The sequence below is a fragment of the Cibotium barometz genome, chromosome 63, assembly GCF_041138505.1.
Source record: "Cibotium barometz isolate CiBa-2024 chromosome 63, ASM4113850v1, whole genome shotgun sequence".
NCBI classification, from domain to species: Eukaryota; Viridiplantae; Streptophyta; class Polypodiopsida; order Cyatheales; family Cibotiaceae; genus Cibotium; species Cibotium barometz.
In genome coordinates this window covers 21122418-21143959 of record NC_141108.1, presented here as the reverse complement: position 1 = coordinate 21143959, position 21542 = coordinate 21122418, and positions in this window count along the sequence as shown.

Below are 21542 nucleotides of genomic sequence, written 5' to 3'. Positions count from 1 at the left end.
TAATATCGTGGGTGACACCACTATAAATATTAATACGTGCGGTATATGACGTATGTTTGAGGCCACCTATGATTATTTCAGTTAGGTTTGTATGGCAGGGTGATTCCTGGGGTACTTACGCCTGGTAGTCATGAGTTGGTGATGATTTGTGCGTGTTTAATATTTGTGGGATTAATTTAATAATTAATTAGGCTTATATTTTTAGGTGATGAAGACTATGGAAATTGAAGAGTTTACTTTGGAAGAAATGTCTTGGTTCATCACATTTCATTTTTGGCAAGCATAGTAGCTTGTAACCTTATCAAATGATTTTTCCATTTTGAACTTTAGGAAAGATACATTTATTTATATGGAATTTATTAAAGCCTATGGCTTTACCCTAGTCCCAATATTTGACACTCTATTTTTGTAAAAGAAGAGTGCCGTGCTCTCTAAAAAGCACATCTTGTATATTTTGGAGGCTATGGCCTAATTTTGGTGGAAAGAAAGCTAATAAAGAAATACTCTTGTGTGGGGAGAGGCCACGCACAAGAGGGGGGGAAGATTGCACCCAATATGGTCTTTTTGGAGCTAAGTATTTTTGTTTAAGTGTTTTAATTTTTCAATTGATTTGATTTAGTTGAAGCTTACAAGCAATGGTTTTTATGATTGAATTAATTCTCTACTTTCCACAATCAATTCCTAGAATAAGATTCCGGTTGCAGTGGTATCAGAGCTTGGGCTAGGAGATTTGTGGAGAAGGTAGGAAAGGGCTTCAACTTCTCAAAAATCAAGAAAGTGCAGGAATTTATCCAGTGGACAAAAGGGTGTTTTGCAGGTCTTTACCCAAAGGTCAAAGATTCAAAACTAGATCTACTCTCAAACCCACTCACCACCCTGCAAAACCATCCCTCTCTATCAAAAAGCGGTTTTTCCAAATACTCTGTGAAATCAAAATCTGACCGTATGGATGAAATCCTCATAGCCAAAAACCTCACGGGTAACTCTCAGAAATCAGAAAGCTTCAAGGTTGAGCAAATCTATAATGGACGGGGAGATAAACCTGTGTAAAAGCCATACATAATTCTTCAAAAGAAATTCCAAGCAAGAGGCGCACGGCGGCAGCCTGCCGGTGCAAAAGCGTGGAGAGAAGAAGAAAAAAATTATTACCACAAGCTTAATCAAGCTTAATCATCTCTCTAATCCTTCTCTTACTTTTCCCAATCCCCATGCAAGTCACATCACTTTTTGAACCTCTACTTTTCCCAATTTCCAAATTTGAGGAGAAATTCAAAGGCTTTCCAATTTTGAAAATTTCTGGGTGCAGAAAAGTGATTTACAGGTTTTAAAAAGCTTCAAAATTGCCTAGAAAAGGCCAGAAAATTCCGAAATCACTTCTGAAAAAATTCTAAAAATTTTAGAAAAATATTACAGAGTCTGGGCAAGGTTTACAGGATTGTTTCAGTAGGTTTCAAAGTGCAAAAAAATTATTTCATCAACAATTCGACTAGCCCAAGACTCTTGAATCACGCGGAATCGTTCGGGATTTGTTTGAGGCGACGAGAATCCAATTCAGCCATTGAACAACATCTTGTTCAGCTTCAACCAAGATCGAATTGCGGGAGAAAAACAAGATAAGTAATCATTTTTGCTTTATTTATTTACATCAAATAAAGTAAAATTTTATTTATCTACATCATTTGCACAAGCACTATGGCAGATTTGCCTATCTCGCCATCAATTCAAGAGCAACTCCTTTCTTTACAACATCAAATTGTAGAAGAAAGAGAGAAGCGTATTGAATTGGAGAGACAGCTCTCGAATCGTAGACGCAAGCGTGACTCTTCGCTATCTTTTGATGACGAAGATGACACTACAAAGCAGCATTTACTGGAACAAAGTATAATTGCATGCAAGTAGTGAAAGATTTGGATTTATACATTAAACCTTTAACAGAAAAGAGGGATTTCTTGGTTGCACCTTTACAAGGGGTAGATATAATTTTGGGTATGCCTTGGAGACACAAATACAATCCTATTATTGACTATGACACTCATAGCATTTCTCTAAGGAAGGACAATGAAAATATTATCCTCCTCAAAGGAGAAATGAGTCCTTTGTTGAGTCACACTCAAGCAAAGAGAGCTCTAAGAAAAAGAGACAAGACTTATATGGTATGGGTTTACCAGCTTGATGCTGAGTTGGACACATCCAAAAGACCAAAGTTTGATTCTTTTATCTCCAAATTTAGTGACTGTTTCATGGAAGATCTGCCTCTAGGATTACCTAAGTCTAGGCCTGAGGATCATAGTATTGACTTATTGCCTGGAAATTCCCCACCTTGTAAAGCTCCCTATAGAGTCAACAATTTAGAGCAAAGAGAAATCCAAAGCCAAATAGAAGACTTGCTAGAGAGAGGCCTTATTCGACCTAGTAGTTCACCTTTTGGAGCTCCAGTACTTCTTGTTAAGAAGAAGAACGGAACTTACCGAATGTGTGTAGACTATCGTGCATTGAATAAGATTACTGTCAAGAACAGATATCCTATTCCTAGGGTAGATGATCTTCTTGATAAGCTTAGAGGATCAAAGGTCTTTAGCAAGATTGACCTAAAGTTTGGGTATCATCAAGTCCGTATGACTCAATCTGACATTTTAAAGACAGCTTTTAGAACCCAAACTGGTCACTATGAGTTTTTAGTTATGCCATTTGGTTTGACCAATGCTCCAGCTAATTTCAGTCGTATGATGAATCGTATATTCCTTAAGTTTCAAAGTTTTGTTATAGTGTTCTTTGATGACATTCTTGTTTTCAGCAAGGATCGACAAGAGCATGAACAACACTTGGAACAAGTGTTCAATCTTTTGAGAGAAAATGAATTGTATGTCAATCTTGAAAAAAAGTTCTTTCTTTCAAGAAGAGATTGAATACTTAGGTCATATAGTGTCGGTCGAAGGGATTCGTGTAGATCCTAAGAAAATTGAGTATATTGCTTCTTGGCCTACGCCTAGAAACATACATGATCTTAGATCTTTTCTTGGCTTATGTAGTTACTATAGGAAGTTCGTTAAGAATTTTGCTTGTATTGCTCATCCTTTGACTGAACTCCTTAAGAAAGCTACAAATTTCAATTGGACTGAAAAGCAAGATAAATCTTTTGCAACACTCAAGAATGCTTTAACACAAGCACCAGTTCTTACACTACCTGATTTTCAAAGACCATTCTTTATAGTAGTGACTGATGCTAGTGGCAAAGGATTTGGAGCTGTTCTTATGCAAGACAACCATCCTATTGCTTATCAAAGTAGAAAGCTTAAGCCTGCAGAGCAAAATTATAGCACTTATGACAAGGAATTAGCAGCAGTAGTGCATGCTTTGAAAATCTGGAAGCATTACCTAATGGGCTCTGAATTTCTTATCAAGACAGACCAAAAAAGCATTAGGCATTTGCTTACGCAACCTCTTATTTCAGATAGGCATATCAAATGGACAGCTTTCATTCAAAGTTTCCAACCTATGATTCAATATCAACCTGGAAAAGAAAATGTTGTTGCCGATGCTTTGAGTCAAAGACCAAATATCAACAACATTTCTATAATTGAAAGTGAACCATTTATCCTCATGAAAGAAACTTATGAAGTTGATCCAAATTTTTCTCAAATATGGATCAAATTGCGTGAAAACAATTGGACACCTCAAGGAAGTTATTCTCATAATGATGGCTATCTTTTCTTTGAGAAAAGATTGTGTGTTACTTAACCTTACAGACAGCTTGTCTTGGAAGAGATGCACCAACCACCATTTGTGGGACATAGAGGAGTTTCCGCAACACTTCAAGTAGTTTCTCGAGAATTCTATTGGCCCCATTTAAAGAATGATGTAGCTAAGTTTGTAGCTGAATGTAACATTTGTCAAACAATTAAAAGCTACAAAGGCAAGGCTTTAGGATTGCTTATGCCTCTACCTATTCTTGATAGACCATGGGAACAAGTGTCTATGGATTTCATTACTGGCTTCCCTACTACTTCCAGTCACCATGACATGATTTGGACAATAGTGGACAGATTTAGTAAGCAAGCCTATTTCATTCCATGTAAAAAGACACTAACTTCTCAGCAAGCCGCGAACATATTTGTTAAGCAAATTTTTATTGATCATGGTCTACCCAAAGTGATAGTTTCTGATAGAGATTCTAAATTTTGTAGTCACTTTTGGGTTGCTCTTTTCTCAAACTTAGGCACTAAGTTAGATTTTTCCACGGCATTCCATCCGGAATCGAATGGACAAACCGAAGTTACAAATAGCACTATCTTAGATATGCTTAGAGCCTATGTTTCCCAGCAACCTAGTGCATGGGATAAGTACATACACCTACTCCAATTTGCTTATAATAATACTCCTCATACTGCTACTGGTCGAGCACCATTTGAGATCATCTATGGAAGAGCATTGCCTATTCCGGCTACTAGACTCTCTCATAAGATTGAAGCAGCCGACCAATATGTTAGAGACTTTGATCGCATTCTATCTGAAGTGCGTGATTGTATTGCAAGAGCTCAAGAGAAGTATACATCTCAAGCAAATAGGAAGCGCAAAGATTTTTCATTTCAAGAAGGTGATTATGTACTTTTGAGAATTGAAAAGCGTCGATTAAAGAGTGTGGAAAAAATCTCTGCAGTGAAGCTAGCGCCTAGATATTATGGGCCATTTAAAATCCTCAAAAAGATTAATGATGTGGCCTATAGACTAGAGCTTCCATCTAATTGGAATATCCACAATTCTTTTCATATCCATCTCTTGAAACCTTTTCGAGGAACACTTCCTGCTCACCCAACATATGAGGAACCACCTCTTATTGAAGGAGAGGAAGAAGTATTAGTTCCTGATGCTATCATTGACCAAGAGATAACAACAACAAGGACAGGTAATCAATACTTCAAGTATCTTTTGACTTTCAAGAATCATCCACAAGAAGATGCTAAATGGATGCCTGAAAACTTTTTCCGAGTTTACCCTGAAATTCTTCATTCTTTTCAAACCCAGCAAATCTGCAATTGAGGACAATTGCAAACTCAAGCAAGAGGGATGTCATGAGACTATATTTTAAGTCCTCTAGAAAAATATTATTTATCCCCTCTTGAGTAATTTGGGGACACCTAGATTACTCTTGCGTCATGCCGGCTAGGTTAATATCGTGGGTGACACCACTATAAATATTAATACGTGTGGTATATGACGTATGTTTGAGGCTACCTATGATTATTTCAGTTAGGTTTGTATGGCAGGGTGATTCCTGGGGTACTTACGCCTGGTAGTCATGAGTTGGTGATGATTTGTGCTTGTTTAATATTTGTGGGATTAATTTAATAATTAATTGGGCTTATATTTTCAGGTGATGAAGACTATGGGAATTGAAGAGTTTACTTTGGAAGAAATGTCTTGAATCATCACATTTCATTTTTGGCAAGCATAGTAGCTTGTAATCTTATTAAATGATTTTTCCATTTTGAACTTTAGAAAAGATACATTTATTTTTGTGGAATTTATTAAAGCCTATGGCTTTACCCTAGTCCCAATTTGACACTCTATTTTTGTTAAAGAAGAGTGCCGTGCTCTCTAAAAAGCACATCTTGTATTTTGGGGGCTATGGCCTAATTTTGGTGAAAAGGAAAGCTAATAAAGAAATACTCTTGTGTGGGGAGAGGCCACGCACAAGAGGGGGGAAGATTGCACCCAATATGGTCTTTTTGGAGCTAAGTATTTTTGTTTAAGTGTTTTAATTTTTCAATTGATTTGATTTAGTTGAAGCTTACAAGCAATGGTTTTTATGATTGAATTAATTCTCTACTTTCCACAATCAATTCCTAGAATAAGATTCCGGTTGCATGTCTATACCAAAGAAAAACTTGAAAACTTCTCTTTATCCAACGTTCAAGCTTGTTGTATTTCAAAATTGTTGTAAAAGAGTGGAATGAGTTTATCCCTTTAAGAGACAAGTTCCACATTCTAAATAAATGCATGTAGGCTAGAGATTGAGGTGGGCATGGTTATAGGAGCTACGTAGGTGGCTTTCTTACTAAAATGAAAGTTGTGAGACTTGAAGTGACCTTAACACAATTGACTTGTATAATTATCATTTATTTGAAAAACTTAAATTGTAAACTTTTTAAAATTGACTAGACTTACAGAGACATAACACTTAACAACGATATTTCTTTACAAAATGTAGAGAATGCCAAACATTATAAATTAAAGATAGTTTTAGAAAATTATCATGTAATCTATAAATAAAAGCCATAAAAACTTAGGCATTGTAATCAGAATTTTATAAATTTGATACATTAGCTTTTCTCTATATATGTTTGATGGAAAACATAGAGGGGGCTTGGAAGCCAATGTAAGGCATTATATTCTCCCCTCTATAATGAATGGTTTTTTCATCTACCATAAATTTTTAAGCTTCTATCCTAAATTTATGAGGTTCTAATTTTCATTCTCAAACAATTAGTTGGTGTGCTTGCAACTTCTCTAAGGAAAAACTTAAGCTATACTATGTTGATCAATGTAAAACCTCACATTGTTTATTTTCTTCATCACACATCTAATAGCAAGTCCCCTTGTTGTGCACCCTCACTTGTATTCTAGCCCTCCCATAATAACATATAAGCAAGTCCCATTGATGTACATCCTCACTTCTATCACATCCCTCCCACAACAATTTTTAAGTAAGTCTCCTTGATGTAAATCCTTGCTTGTATCCCAGCCATCCTATAACAACTTATCAAGCACTTGTAAGATCAGGGTGTCCAGTTTTGTCCAATTTATGCTAGATTGGGACAATGCTTGGAGAAAAAATTTGGGGAGGCAAGGTACTTCAAATGAGATCATGAAACTAATAGAAAATATAAATTCACTTAAATTAACCCAATATAAATTAGTCTACTTAATCAACATTAATTAAAAATATGATAAAATGATAAAAAATGATCTTTCCATACTTAGAGTGATCCTTTTGTTTTTTTCATAGATGAACCATTACAAGTACACTATTCCCTATAGGTTTTATATGATTTACATCAAAAATATAATTTTACTTAATTATATTATTAATATTTGTAGGCCTTCTAGTAGCCTGGAGAAATTTTGGAAAAGAGATCATTAAAAATCCAACCATTGGATTTGGAATTTGACTAACCACCACATTTTACTAATGTCTCACTATCTACCACTCTTTTCATCTACAAGATTGAGCATTTTAAGTGGTAGTTATTGTGGGTGCAAAAACTGGCATATATTATAATACTTTAAGGACTTTGAAATATTTAAACAAAATATATAAATAGCTTAAAACTTTCTCAAAAAAATAAGTTAAGATCTATATTATGTGAATATCTAACGTCCAAAGTGCGAATCTCATATATGAGTTTATATGTAAAAGATATTAGCATTTTATATGGAATGAGTCCAAATTTGGGACAGGGTCTATGCATTGCCTTTGTACTTAAGAAAATGAGGACTTTCGACTTTCTAATGTTTAATCAGATTATGCAACTATATTCCCAACTTTTTGCAGGTGATGTTCCAAAAAAAGAATTTGAAAGGAAATTCCTTCATTAGTTTAGGAGAGATTGGCCACTAAAGGCAAACAAATGCCTATTTTTTTATTGTTTACACAGTGCTTGAGTGAACAAAACTGGGCACCCCGATCTTGCAACCACCATTGGATTACACCCTCTTTATAGACCCACATGATTGGGATCCTTTTCTCAACAATGTTAGAGATAATATAAAAAATACAAAGTGGCATGATCCATCTAGAGTAATTTGTTGCAAAAAAAGCCATAGGTAAAGTGAAAAAAGGATTTGATGCCAAGTTTCATCTTACACCAACAACTTGTTGAAATATACAAGTGAATAGGGTGTGTGCGGGAACAAGCCCTTAGCAAGAGGCTGTAGTAAAAGAGAATCTGCAAATGTGAGAGAAGCTTTGAAAAGGTGAGAAGTATCTACTGGGAGAGAATAAAGGGTAGCATGAGGGATTTAGGAGGTGTGGAGATATTCTGGGAAGAGGTGGAGAGAATCAAGCAAAAAAGAGGTGGAGTGAATCAAGGAAAGATCAGTGGGATTAGATGCTTGGATGTAAACTCTATAAATTGAGGAATTGGCCTAATGAGAATTTGCTGGTTTTTTATTATCCATGCCTACATTAAGCTATCAATTAATTACTCGTGTCACTAATCACGTCTAAATTATTATCTAATCTCTTTGTTAATGATGTTTATTCTAGCATTTGATCCACCATAGCTCATCACATTTGATCCACCATGGCTCATCACATTGCGCAAATTTAACATGGTATCAGAGCCTAGCCTAGAATCCATCAAATTTATGAGCCCATTATCTTACTAAGGATTAGTAGATGATTAAGAAATAATCTTTTTTTTAGTGTTTTCAACAAGCTCTCTATACCCCCGGCTAGTGGAGGGGCTTGATCTCCCTCCAGGCTTAATAATAGCCTCCAAGCTCTTAGCCATACATTATCATACTCCTCTCAAGGCTTCAACCCATTCAATCAAAACCTCAAACCGTCGGCGCAAGCTATTTTCGCTAATTTTGCAGTGCCATTTTTTGAGGAAAAAATGAGATTTCTGCTTCATCAAATGCAATGGCTCTAATTCCTCTTGGCCCTAGGGGTTTTCAAGGGTTCTCTACAAGCTGGTGAAGACAGTTTTTTATTTGATCAAATTTACAGTGAGATCCAAGCTCTTCATCAAATCTGCAGGTGACTTTGGTAAAACAGAGATTAAGCATTTAATGGGTCATCAAATCTTGTGTTTCTTGGCTTAATCCTTTACTAAACTAACTGCTATTGATGGCCTTGAAAGGATTTGAGCTCATTTGAACTCTAAGGCCTTAGATCTGGACTCCCCACATACTCTATTTTTTGCACACAAAACAGAGTATTAATTTACTAATCAGTGATAAATCAACACTAATCACTATATTTTGGTACAATTGAGGGTTCAAATTAACCATTAGGTTATCTGATATAAAACGCTATAACTTCAAATTGCAATTCGGAGATGGTTTGATACTCCAACCATTCCGTACAGATTGTTACCCTTGGTTTAATATAATTTCTGGGGGTAAAATTATGCTGATAAATTTGTGGTAATCATCATCTTACATTTACCCCTTGGTTAATGCCTGTAAAAATCACACTCAAATTCAAGATTATTGACAGCCAGAGTTGCATTTGGGAATGTACATAAGAATGAATGCTATATGCATTATGTATTGGGCATACATAGGTGATTGCATCATTGTAAAAATGGGATCAGACACTGTCCTTGTTCAGAATAAGGCAAGAGGTAAGACCTCCCGCATAGATTTGGGTTTGCATTTCATAATGACACAAGATAAACATCAAAAGAGCCCAAAAGAACTGTCAACAATACATTAAAACATGTTGCTCACATGGAGCAAGAACTCACGGTCAAGCTCATGGCCCCAGGCATGAAAGAAGAAGAACATCTCTTTCCAAGAGGAGGATTAACGCCGAGAAGAAGAGCTAGAGGAAGCATTGAAGGAAGACATGGACGCGTGAAGAGAAGCTACCACAACAAAAAGACTGAAAGAAGAGGAAGACATGGACGCGTGAAGAGAAGCTACCACGACAAGAAGACTGAAGACAAGAGAAGATGTGAGGCTCCAAGAAGTGAGGAGCCATGTGAAAATCTCTAAGAGAGAGAGAGAGAGAGAGAGAGAGAGAGAGAGAGAGAGAGAGAGAGAGAGAGAGAAACCCCACAACCCAATGTAACCTGCCCCAACAGAGTAAAACCACCTTTGAGCCACCGATGATGTAGGCCATGTGGTAGATGTATGTGTGAGCACTTTAGTCAAGGTCACGGACACTTGTAGTAGCCTTGGACACATAGAGAGAGAGAGTGTCAAGGACTATGAGTTTAGGGACTTGAGGCACTGGTCGCGGACTATCAAGTAAGAAGGAAACTTGGTATAGGGTCCAGGTGTGCTAGGATTATTCACTTGAGGGGAGGTGTGGTAAGCACTGGTCATCACGGACTATTAAGTAAGAGGGAAACTTGGTATAGGGTCCAGGTGTGCTAGGCACTGGTCTCGCAGACTATCAAATAAGAGGGAAACTTGGTATAGGGTCCAGGTGTGCTAGGAGTATTCACTTGAGGGGAGGTGTTGAAATATACAAGTGAATAGGGTGTGTGCGGGAACAAGCCCTTAGTTAGAGACTGTAAAAGAGAATCTGTAAATGTGAGAGAAGCTTTGAAAAGGTGAGAAGTATCTACTGGGAGACAATAAAGGGTAGCATGAGGAGATTTAGGAGGTGTTGAGATATTTTGGGAAGAGGAGGTGGAGAGAATCAAGCAAAAGAGGTGGAGTGAATCAAGCAAAAGAGGTGGAGAGAATCAAGCAAAAGAGGTGGAGTGAATCAAGGAGAGATCAGTGGGATTAGATGCTTGGATGTAGACTCTATAAATTGAGGCATTGGCCTACTGAGAATTTATCGATTTGATTATCCATGCCTATATTAAGCTATTAGTTAATTACTCACTAATCACATCTTAATTATTATCTAATCTCTTTGTCAATGATGTTGATTCTAGCATTTGATCCACCATAGCTCATCACATTGCTGCAAATTTAACACAGCTTTCAAAAGTCAAGTTATTATGCATGCTACTAAGGATTAGTAATGGGATGGTATCAAGCCTTCCATAAGTATGCTACTCAATAAGTACATTGGGGGGGACACTTTAAGAGGTAGGTACATTGGGGGGACACTTTAAGAGGTATTGTGTAGAAGAACACCTCTTAATAAGCAAGCAAATTCACTTTCTCTCATGCATAAATACAATCACTCCCTAATGTTTGCATGGACTGCTTGAAAATCCCTATCAAGCATTCCAAAGGTGTCATCACTACATGAAAATTATATATAGCATGTGCAATCATTGATATTTTTTAAACCCCTTATATGTTCTTTTTAGGATTTTAAATATGTCCCTTATATAAATTTTAAGATAATTGACCCTTTTTAGACCAAACTTAGAGTATCATGTGCTCTCCACCCCTAGTGCTCTCTAAGGGAAGAAACTTAGAGTATCATGTGCTCTCTAAGGGAAGAAACTATCCTCAAATCGAGAGTTTCATGCTCTCCTAATTCTCTACGAGTGGAGGAACTACACTCAAATTGAGAGTATCGTGCTCTTCAATGCTCTTTGAGGGAAGCAACTATCCTCAAATTGAGAGTATTGTGCTCTCTCTAATGCTCTCTGAGGGAAGAAACTATCCTCAAATCGAGAGTATCATGCTCCCCTAAACTATCCTCAAATCGAGAGTATCATGCTCTCCGGGGGGGAGGAACTATCCTCAAATCGAGAGGCACTGTTATTTTTTTCTTTTCTTTTTTCATTAGAAAACTACCTTTATGTGTAAAAATTTCTATAAGGCCATGGAAAAAAAACACTTTATTAAACTCACATGGTATATTTGCATATGACACCCTTGTCCACAATCCTTACCTACTCTAGCTAATTGCCTTGTTGGCATCCCCTCTCTAGCTTTATTGATCTCATTTAGGTAATCAATGCTCCATGAATGTTGGAGATATGTTCTTTGTGGGAGGGCCTCAATCAAAACTCTTTGGAAAAAAAAAAAAAGAGCCAAGTGCAGTCAAGCTCTTGCTTTAATTTTACTATGTAAGATGTGTTTTATTCTTGTATTTCCACATGTAGTTATTAAGTCCATATTAGGAAATTTGGAAAAATCCCAATTTCCCATTTTCATATGTTTAGGACAAATTAGCCAATAATAGGTCAATAAAATGTATTAACTTCTTTTCTCCAAAGTGCATATAATTTTGTGATAGTGAGGCTTACAATACTCAAAGTATATTATATTTAAGAACAAGCTTATAAGAATGCTTTATTTAAAATGAACATTTTATACCACAAATTTTGTGATCACAATCATCATGTTGCCTCAACAATATATCAAAAAAAAAATAGAAAATGACTTTTTGATTAATTCATCAAAGCCATTAATTAATGACAAACCCTTTACAACAACGATAGCATGTCCTACTCCAAACTCAAAGTTCACAAATATCTTCATTTCCATGAACTCAACATTACATCCACAAACATTACTCAATCATTGAGTGTGTCAACTTGATGACATCCTTATGTCTATTCATATAGCTACCAATATCCTTAGTTCACAATATCTTCACTTCCATGAACTCAACATTACATCCATTAACATTACTCATCATTGAGTGTCTCAACTTGATAACATCCTTATGTCCATTCATATAATTACCAATAATTGTTAAGTTAGCCAAAGATAATAATGGAGATAGAAAAAATGATGTTTACAAATCTAAGAAAAAATGACTACTCATTAAAGATAAGGCCTTAACAATGATACTTACAAATTGCTATGACTATACAAGACCAACACTCATAAAAATATAGTTGTAGATAGACCAATTATTAAAGATAATGCCTTAACAACAATGACATTTTCAAATTGCCATAACTATAAAAGGACCAATGCTCATTTTAAAAAATAGATTGAATGAAACATAATGACAAATGATGGAAACTTAATATTGATAACACATTGCAATCAAAACTCATAGTCAGCAAAGAGCTCAACTCCTACCTTGAGGTTACATATAGATTAACCATAAGCGTATCCATATTCAAGGTTATTGATTGACATGTGAGTTTTTTTATGCCAAGGTGGCAAAGATGAAGAAAACACGTATCTCACATTTCCTTTCTCATTGGAACCCCTACAACTATTTATGTAACCTGCCACATTTCTATCTCTAACATCACCCACTATATATACTTGATCCTCTTCAATGTCAACTGTTGGGTCCTCAACAAGAATGGAGTACCTCCTTGATTTGGGGTGTATGGAACACAACAAATTCCATTCATCATGAAGAAATCTAGATCCACAATAGTGTAACAAAGCTCGGCCACCAAGAGGAACACTTGATTGGATGAATAGCCCTTTACCAACACCAATAATTATTGAGTTCTTAACCATGAAGGAAACCTCATTAATGTAAAAGACTACCATTTTGAATGGCCAATGAGATGGTAACTGCTATCGTAAAGGCAAAGTGGAGAAACTTCAAATATCCTTACCGCTGCTGAAAACAACAAAAATTCATGATCATTAGTGTTTACACTAGGATAAACAATATAAAAGAATCCAATTAGTGTTTACACTTGTAGTATGCTTAGAGTTGTGATATGAAACCCTTAGCACCTTTTCTTATAACCTAGTTGTTCCACATAGTGCATTGCAACCATTTCATTTAGTTTTGACACTGGTGGTATTTTTTTCAATATCTTTAATTGTGCAGTACTTAGAGTCGATGGAGGAGAGTGTATTGTTCTTGAAAATGTAACTTCAAAATCACGTGTTGCATGTTTAATAACACCTTGGCATGAACTGAATACGTCATTTTCATCACATGCTAAGCCTACATATTCCTTGGATTTATCCTTGTACATCTCCTCCCACTCTATAATCACACGTTGAAAGTATTCATAATACAAGGTATGTCCTTGTTGGACCGGCAACAACTATCCATATCTATCAAAAGAAATCATTGTACGAATGTCTCTAGCCATATCCAAATGGCACAAGTATCTGTATAAGTCTTCCAATGTGTTGTCATATGCGCATTAATGTCAAATTTGGGTGAAAAAATGCAATTCTATGGTGGACTTGCACATCCTTTGTATGGACTATCATCAATGAGAACTATCCTTGTTACATAGCATTGTGCATTACATTGGTGCCAAACCTTTTTGAGAGGTTTAAACATGGTCTCCACACCCATATTTTCTAGCTGAAATATCTTCTCACAATTAAACACATAACACTGCTCTTGTCCCCACACAATAAAAAATGGTAATTGTATCCCTACATGTAATTCTAGAGTTTCCACCATATGCATGACATTTTTGTGCAAAGTTGTGGACCATATCCCAACATGGAACTTTATGAATAGATTGGCTAAAAACTCTATGCATCATGGACGAAGTACAATCCATTGTTTCCCACAACATAAGCTTGTATGCTTATTTGACTTTGTGAAGCAACGTTCTAACAATATTCCATTCAAATCCAATATTATAGACATTTGGCCTATCACATTCCTTGTATCTAATCCTATGTTGTCATTATCTTTGTTAACACATCTGTGATATACTTTATATGTCGAAGAAAAGAGATGAAAGACATGTTGTTAATCAACCAAAACTCAATCAAAAAATCACACACATAACTTCTCACAAATATTATATATATTTTTCACTATAAAAACTCAAATTTGGTAATATGATCAATTGTTCACATATTATGGATGGTTTTGAATGTTGGATTTAGCTAGATATCCAAATCTCACTAGATAATGTCTTGTGCCGCATACATGTTATAGTAAAAAGAAAAGATACAAGACATTGAGTCAATTGACCAAAACTCAATTAGAAAATCACAAACACATGATTTCATTACTCTTAAAATACCTGATATGTCTCTAAGTACATAGAATTAAATTTGGTCATATAGTTAGTTGTTCACATATTTGGATAAAGACCATATTAGATGAAATAGGAGAAATCTTGCATTTTGGAAATTTTAAAATTAGTATGTTTTGCATAAATTGGGAATTTACCACTTATTGTGGGAATTTGTACGTGTGTAAAGAATGGCCATTGGGCCATTCTTTACACATGTAAAGAATGGCCATTGTGTAAAGAATGGCCACTGGGCCATTCCATACTTGCAAGGAGATAGATAGATCATGTAGGAAGGTGGTGTTGATAAACACCATAACAAGGAAGCTACATATGTCTTGTACATAAATACCCCCACAGACTTCATGATTAAGGATCAAACTAATAAACGAAACTCTACTTTCAATGGCAACAATTAAATGAAACAATCTTTAAATTTAAATACCAAGTCTTGAACAAGTACGATGGTAGATTATGATGGTGGAAAAACAATCTCGTTTGCAAAATTAGGTTGTGAGAAATTATATTACACACACACACACACACACACACACACACACACACACATATATATATTACACACACATATATATATATACATATATACATATATACACACACACACATATATATATACAAATATACATATATATATACACACACATATATATACATACATACATATATATATATATATATATATATATATATATATATATATATATATATATATATATACATATATACATACACACACACACACACACACACACACACACACACACACACACACACACACACATATACATACATATATATCATAGATACATACATATATATATACATATATATATATATATATATATATATATATATATATATATATATATATATATATATACATACATACATACATACATACATACATACATACATACATACATACATACATACATACATACATACATACATACATACATATATATGTATTATATGTATATGTTAATTTTTTACTATTTCACTTTTTTAATGTATTTTTAATATTTTAAAAAATATATATTATATATTATATATTACTATGTTACTATTTTACTCTTTTACTATGTTAGGGTTAGAGAGAGAGGGGGATGAGAAGAGAGAGGTAGAGGGAGAGAATAAATGAAGAGAGGGTTAGAGTGGATGAGAGAGGAAGAGAGAGGGGGGCGAGGGGGGCCGGTGGTGTGAGGATGAGCCATACAAGCTAAGGTGGACGTGGTGAGTGGATATGGAGGTGGTGAGTGGTGGAGGGAGGAGGGTGAACCATGTTGGTTGGCTGAGTGGAGGTGGTGAGTGGAGATGGAGGGTGGTGAGTGGTGGAGGGATGAGGATGAGCCATGTTGGTTGGCTGAGGTGGAGAAGATGGGAGGATCTAGTGTTAAGAGAAGGATTACAAAAAGATGGAGGTGGTGAGTGAAGATGGAGGTGGTGAGTGGTGAGTGGTGGAGATGGAGGTGGTGAGTGGTGGAGGGAGGAGGATGAGCCATGTTGGCTGGCTAAGGTGGAGGATATGGGAGGATCTAGTGTTAAGAGAAGGATTATGAAGAGAAGCTCCCTCCACCAAGCTCCCTCAGAATACACACTTGGCTTGCGTCCGTCCTCCATCAAATTATAGTTTTCCTCGTACATTTAATGTACAAGATAAGGAAAATAACATTCTCCTAGGGGAGTTGTTGTCTTACTTGCTACATCTTAATGAAGCTAATAATGTGGGCAATGAGATTGAGACTAACCAGTATGGACAATTGCATGTGATCGAGGGCCATGAAGATTCTAAGATCATCCAAGCAGCCTGTTGATGGAATGGAATGAGCAAAATCTTCAATTGTCAGGAATGGAATATAGAACAAGAAATATTCATCTTGCAGTCCACTAAGGGAGACGGCTATAGGCGATAAGAGAGAATCAGAGGGTGCATGTTCTTGTGAGACTTGAAGTCTAGCCAAACTCTTATGGGTAGAGAGTTTGGGGAGGCGCCTTCTCCTACGTGCAAATCATAGAGAGGTGTACAATGTTTTTTGTTCAACTTGTGACTTTGGAGGAGGCTAGGGACATATACAATTTTAAGAGTTGATAGCTAGTCGAGGTGCTCTTTATCCAGCTCACCTTCACTTTCACTCTCACTTTCTATGAGATTATGGCAAGCCTGGAAGATATTGATGGGGGCAAGCTTGTTAGGGAAGCAGGGTTCTTCCATGAGACATGTTCCACCCGTGTGGAGATCAACTTCTATAGTCTCTTGATCCTTGCGAGTGTAGACACGATCGGTACCCTAGTCATGGACTAATTTCATTTCACGCAAGTAGGGACGACCGAGGATGACATCAAAGGCACCCAGCTGCTTGGTAAAGTCCATGACCATCCACATGACCACAAAGCTTTGTTTAAAGTTTAGCCCTACAGTCTTGATGTTGAGTGGTTGGGTTAGACCTAAGGGCATTATGGCCATGCAGTTAGCCAATTCGGCAATCAATATGGTTTTGTGTAGGGGTGGCTATCCCCATTTCATCTAACATTGTTTTGTTAGGACGTTTGCTCCATCACCACCATCCAAGATGGCTTTAGTCTATTAACCTTTGTACACAATGGGCAAAATTGGATGTGCGTCATATTTTTCAACATGATCCCCTTGTTCATTTGTAGGTGCTTTGGTTTCTAGCGGGGTGGTCCTTGTTGCAATTTGTAGAGGTGGGGCCAAAGTTTGAATTGCTTCCACCATAGGATATTTTGCAAAGGGATTCTCCTCTACAAGTAGAATCTTTACAAATCCATGGTAGGGTTCCTTGTGTTTTGGCTCTGGTTTTGGTTTAGTTTTAGTCTCAACCCCATTTTTCTCAATGATTGGCTTTGGTGAGGGTGCGGGACTCATTAGAGCCTTTCCCTTGTCAACTATTACGGGTTTAGATGGGGTTTCTTTGTGTGCACATCACTGTTGGAAGAGGATGACGGAGAGTCTTTGCTCTTTGTGGAGCTACTCTGTAAGATGACATTGCTATCACCTTTGCTCTCGTGTTTGGAACATTGTTTCTTTTTGCCACTTGAGGCAGTTTTGTCAATTATTGGCTTTTACTTACCTTTAGTAGCAAGCTTGGAAGTAGAAGCTTTGGAGCCTTCATTGGTTGTTGCCTTTCTTTGTTTGTTTTGCAATCGTGTGAGCACAGGCAATGGGACTGTGGTGATTGCTCTGCATTGAATGCTTAGCACATTGATGGTGGATGCTTCTAGTGGCAAGCTGGTGATGGTGGAGAACCTCATTGCTAAACAAGGGGCAATCTTTGTAGAAGTGGTCTACTCCACAAGCATGACATGGGTCTATTTGGACACTCGGCCACTCAATGAGGGCCATGGTAGTGGAAGCACTGCAAGGGAGGCTTTCCTCCAAGTGCACCAATGGTGTGCACAAGCTGTGTAGGGTCAATGGGAGGTATTGGTAATGGTAGATTGCTCTCGATGGGAGCAATGCTTGGATATGTGGCATGTACCTCCATGGTTTGTGCTAGGGGTGGAGTCAGTGTTGGCGGTAGCAAGTGAGTTTGATGAGGGATTGCTAATAGGGGCATGGATAATGGCTATGGTGGTTGGCCTGGGGTTGGATGTGAATGGTGTGAATTCAGGCCATGTTGCAAGGGGCATGTGGTCGGCTCATGGGCAGGACTCTAGTTCTGGCAAGTTATCTTCCAAGAAGATAGCCCATTTGCAACCTTGTTCAAACAAGGTTGGGTCTTTAAACAACAAATAATCATGAAGCCTTGTGCTATGGAGTCCTTCTAGTAGGAAACGTCCTAGAAGTTGCTGATCACTCAGCTTTTCTTCTACTTTGCAGTGTGAGTCTAGGCACTTGGTGCGGACAATATAATCGCGCACGGACTCATTGTGGGATACTACCAAATGTGGTAGAGTTGGAGGATAGGACTCCATTTGGATCCTTGGGGTATGAAGCCAATAGTAAATGCCTATTTGAGGCTCGTGTATGTTGCTCTATGTTCTGCAAAGGGATGGTGTGAAACCATTGGCTTGCCATACCTTGGGGGCTTAGTCCGAAGGCCTAGATGCATGTCTTCATTCAAATCTCCAAAAACTTCACAAATTTGCTCAAATACCTTAATACTATGGAAGGGGTCTTTCGATCTGCTGAATTTGGTCATTAGCTTAGAGATTTGAATGGGAACGGGCTTTGTGTGTGGCTTTGGTGCTATAGGGTGCATCTCGTGGGCCACTCCCCTTCCTATAACTTCATCTAGATGGAAGATTGAAGGTGGGGGGTGAAGAGGGGGTGATGTGGGTGGTGTGAACATGGGTGGTTCACATGAGAGAGGGTTATGTGTGTGTGCATGGTCTAAATGTGCATCCTCTCACAACAGGTGCATGTAGGGTGAAGCACCACTTATGGAGGTTTTCGACATGAATGGTCTTACCCATGTGACCAAAGAATGGTTCATCGGGTTGGGGCATGTATGCAAAAGATGTGGGCGGGGCCAAGGGAATTGCGCTAGATGTTGCACGTGTGGGCATAACATGTATGGACAGAGTAATGGCCTATGTCATGCTTGGTTGTGCGACCGAATGTGTATGTACGATGACCGGGGTGCTTTGGAATGAAGCAGGCATGTCAAGGATAGTCCACCATGTTCGGAGAGTGTCCATGGTGCGGGTCGTGAAGTGGTTTGGTCTACGTTGGTGCCTATGTGCCTATGTGCCTATGTGCCCAAATGTACACGAATGTGCTTGTTTGGTTTGTGCACGAACACACTATAATGAAGAGTGGTTACCCTTGGCGGGGGTCAGGGATGAGGTCTCGCTCTAGGCCGAGGCCTATGTTCTTGGGCATGGTCTCGTTTGTGGGTCTCGTGCGTGTGTTTCCCTTGTCTCCATCGCTGTCGCCCACATTTGTGTCTCTTTTTCCGTGTGTAGGGGCCCTTGTCATTTCTCTTCTTGCCCTTTGGGTTGATATATATATATATATATATCCTTTGAAAGATATATATATATATATATATAGTTTCTTTTTTGCTCTTCTTTGCTTCTCCTTTTTTGTTTATATATATATGTATATATGAGAATATATATATATATATATATATATTATTTTTTCCTTGTACTTTTTCTTCTTTTTTATGTTTTTGGGTGATATATATATATATATATATATTCTTTTATTTTCTTATTTTTTCTTTATTTCTCGTGATTTTATTTATTTTTTAGTATATATATATGTGTGTGTGTGTGTGTGTGTGTGTGTGTTTTCTTTCTTTTTATGTGTCTTTTTCTTGATGCTTTTTATGTGTCTTTTTCTTGATGCTTTTTCTCTTTTTTCTTGGTTTTTCTTGGTTTTTCTCTTTTTATTTTTTGAATATATATATATATATAGGTCTTTTTTGTTTTTTCTTCTTTTTGTGCCTTTTTCTCTTTTTTGGATTTTGGTTTTTTTCTTTTTATGTTTATATATATATATATATATATATATATATATATATAGTTTTTATCTTTTTTCTTTGTTCTTTTTACTTTTTATATTTTTGATTTTCCATTTTTTATGGTTTTTGCTTTTAGGCTTTTTCTATTTTGTTTGGTGATCTTTATATATATATATATATATATCTCTTTTTTGTTTTTCTTTTTTTTTCTTATGGTTTTCTATTTTTTATTTTCTATATACTTTTTTATCTTTTTTGGTTTTTTGGGTTTCTTTTTTTATTTTTATGGTTCTATATGTATATATACAAAGATATATATATATATATATATATATATATATATATATATATATATATATATATATATATGTAGCTTTTTCTTTGTGTTCTTTTTTATTGTTTATGTTTTTGGTTTTATTATTTTTTTGTTTTTGAGTTTTATGTTTTTTCCACTTTTAGTTTTTCTCTTTTTATGGGTTCTTATGTTTTTTATTTTTTTAAACTTTTCTTGGGTTTTTTTATGTTTTTTAATTATTTTTTAACTTTTCTTGGGTTTTTTTTTATGTTTTATAATTTTTTACGACTAATGCAAAACAAGAAACAAAAACAAAAATAAAAACAAGAGCCAATATTAAAAACAAAAGACAAAACAAACAAAAATAAAAACAAGAGCCAATATTAAAAACAAAAGACAAAACAAACAAAAATAAAAAGGTGCAAGAGTGTGTGCGTGCATGTGTGAACGTGTGAGTGTGTTTGTGTTGGTGTGAATGTGAATGTGTGTGTATGTGAGTGTGAACTAATGTGTGTGTATTGATAATGTGTGAAAGAGGGGTTGTAGTGGGTTAAGAGTTAGAGGATATATGCGTGAAAGGAAGTGTGTGTGAGGGGGGGAGTGTCGTTACATGCGCGTGCAAGGAGTGGCCCTCAATCAACGTTTGTAGGAGGAGTTTGAGGCGGTCTGGACCCGTCAATTCATGCGTAAAAGGAGTTGTCCTTGATCAACGTACGTGAAAGGAAGGCTGGTGGCCCGTGGGGGTTGATGCGTGAAGGGGGGCCAGATTGCGTATATTTTTTTTTTCAAAAAAAAGGGCTGTTATATTAAGAAAAAGGGAGGGGCGGATTTACAAGGGCCATCGCTTGAGGGACATTCCAAAAAGGATCCGAGGATAAAAGGCCAATTGGCAAGCGCGGCGCACGTGAAGGCATGTGCGCCGCGTGTGAGGGGGGTGGGATCTTTGCATGGCGAGCCGAGCCTGAACGTTCATCGGTGGCTTTCTCTCGCTATTCCTCCTTCCACTTGATGATCAATCCTTGCCCCGACACCGGCTCCAACTGTCTGGTCGACGGGTGGGGTTAGCATGGGCACTACATCTTCCTCCTTTGCCTCTTCCATCACGGGCTGAGCTGGCTCCGCCCACTCTTCTCCGAAGGATGCTGGTGCTTTAGCCTGGTTTGCAGATTCACTGCCGACGTCGCCAAGCTGTTCTGCAGGATCCCCTTCACATGAGCCGTCTGCAGATTCTGGGAA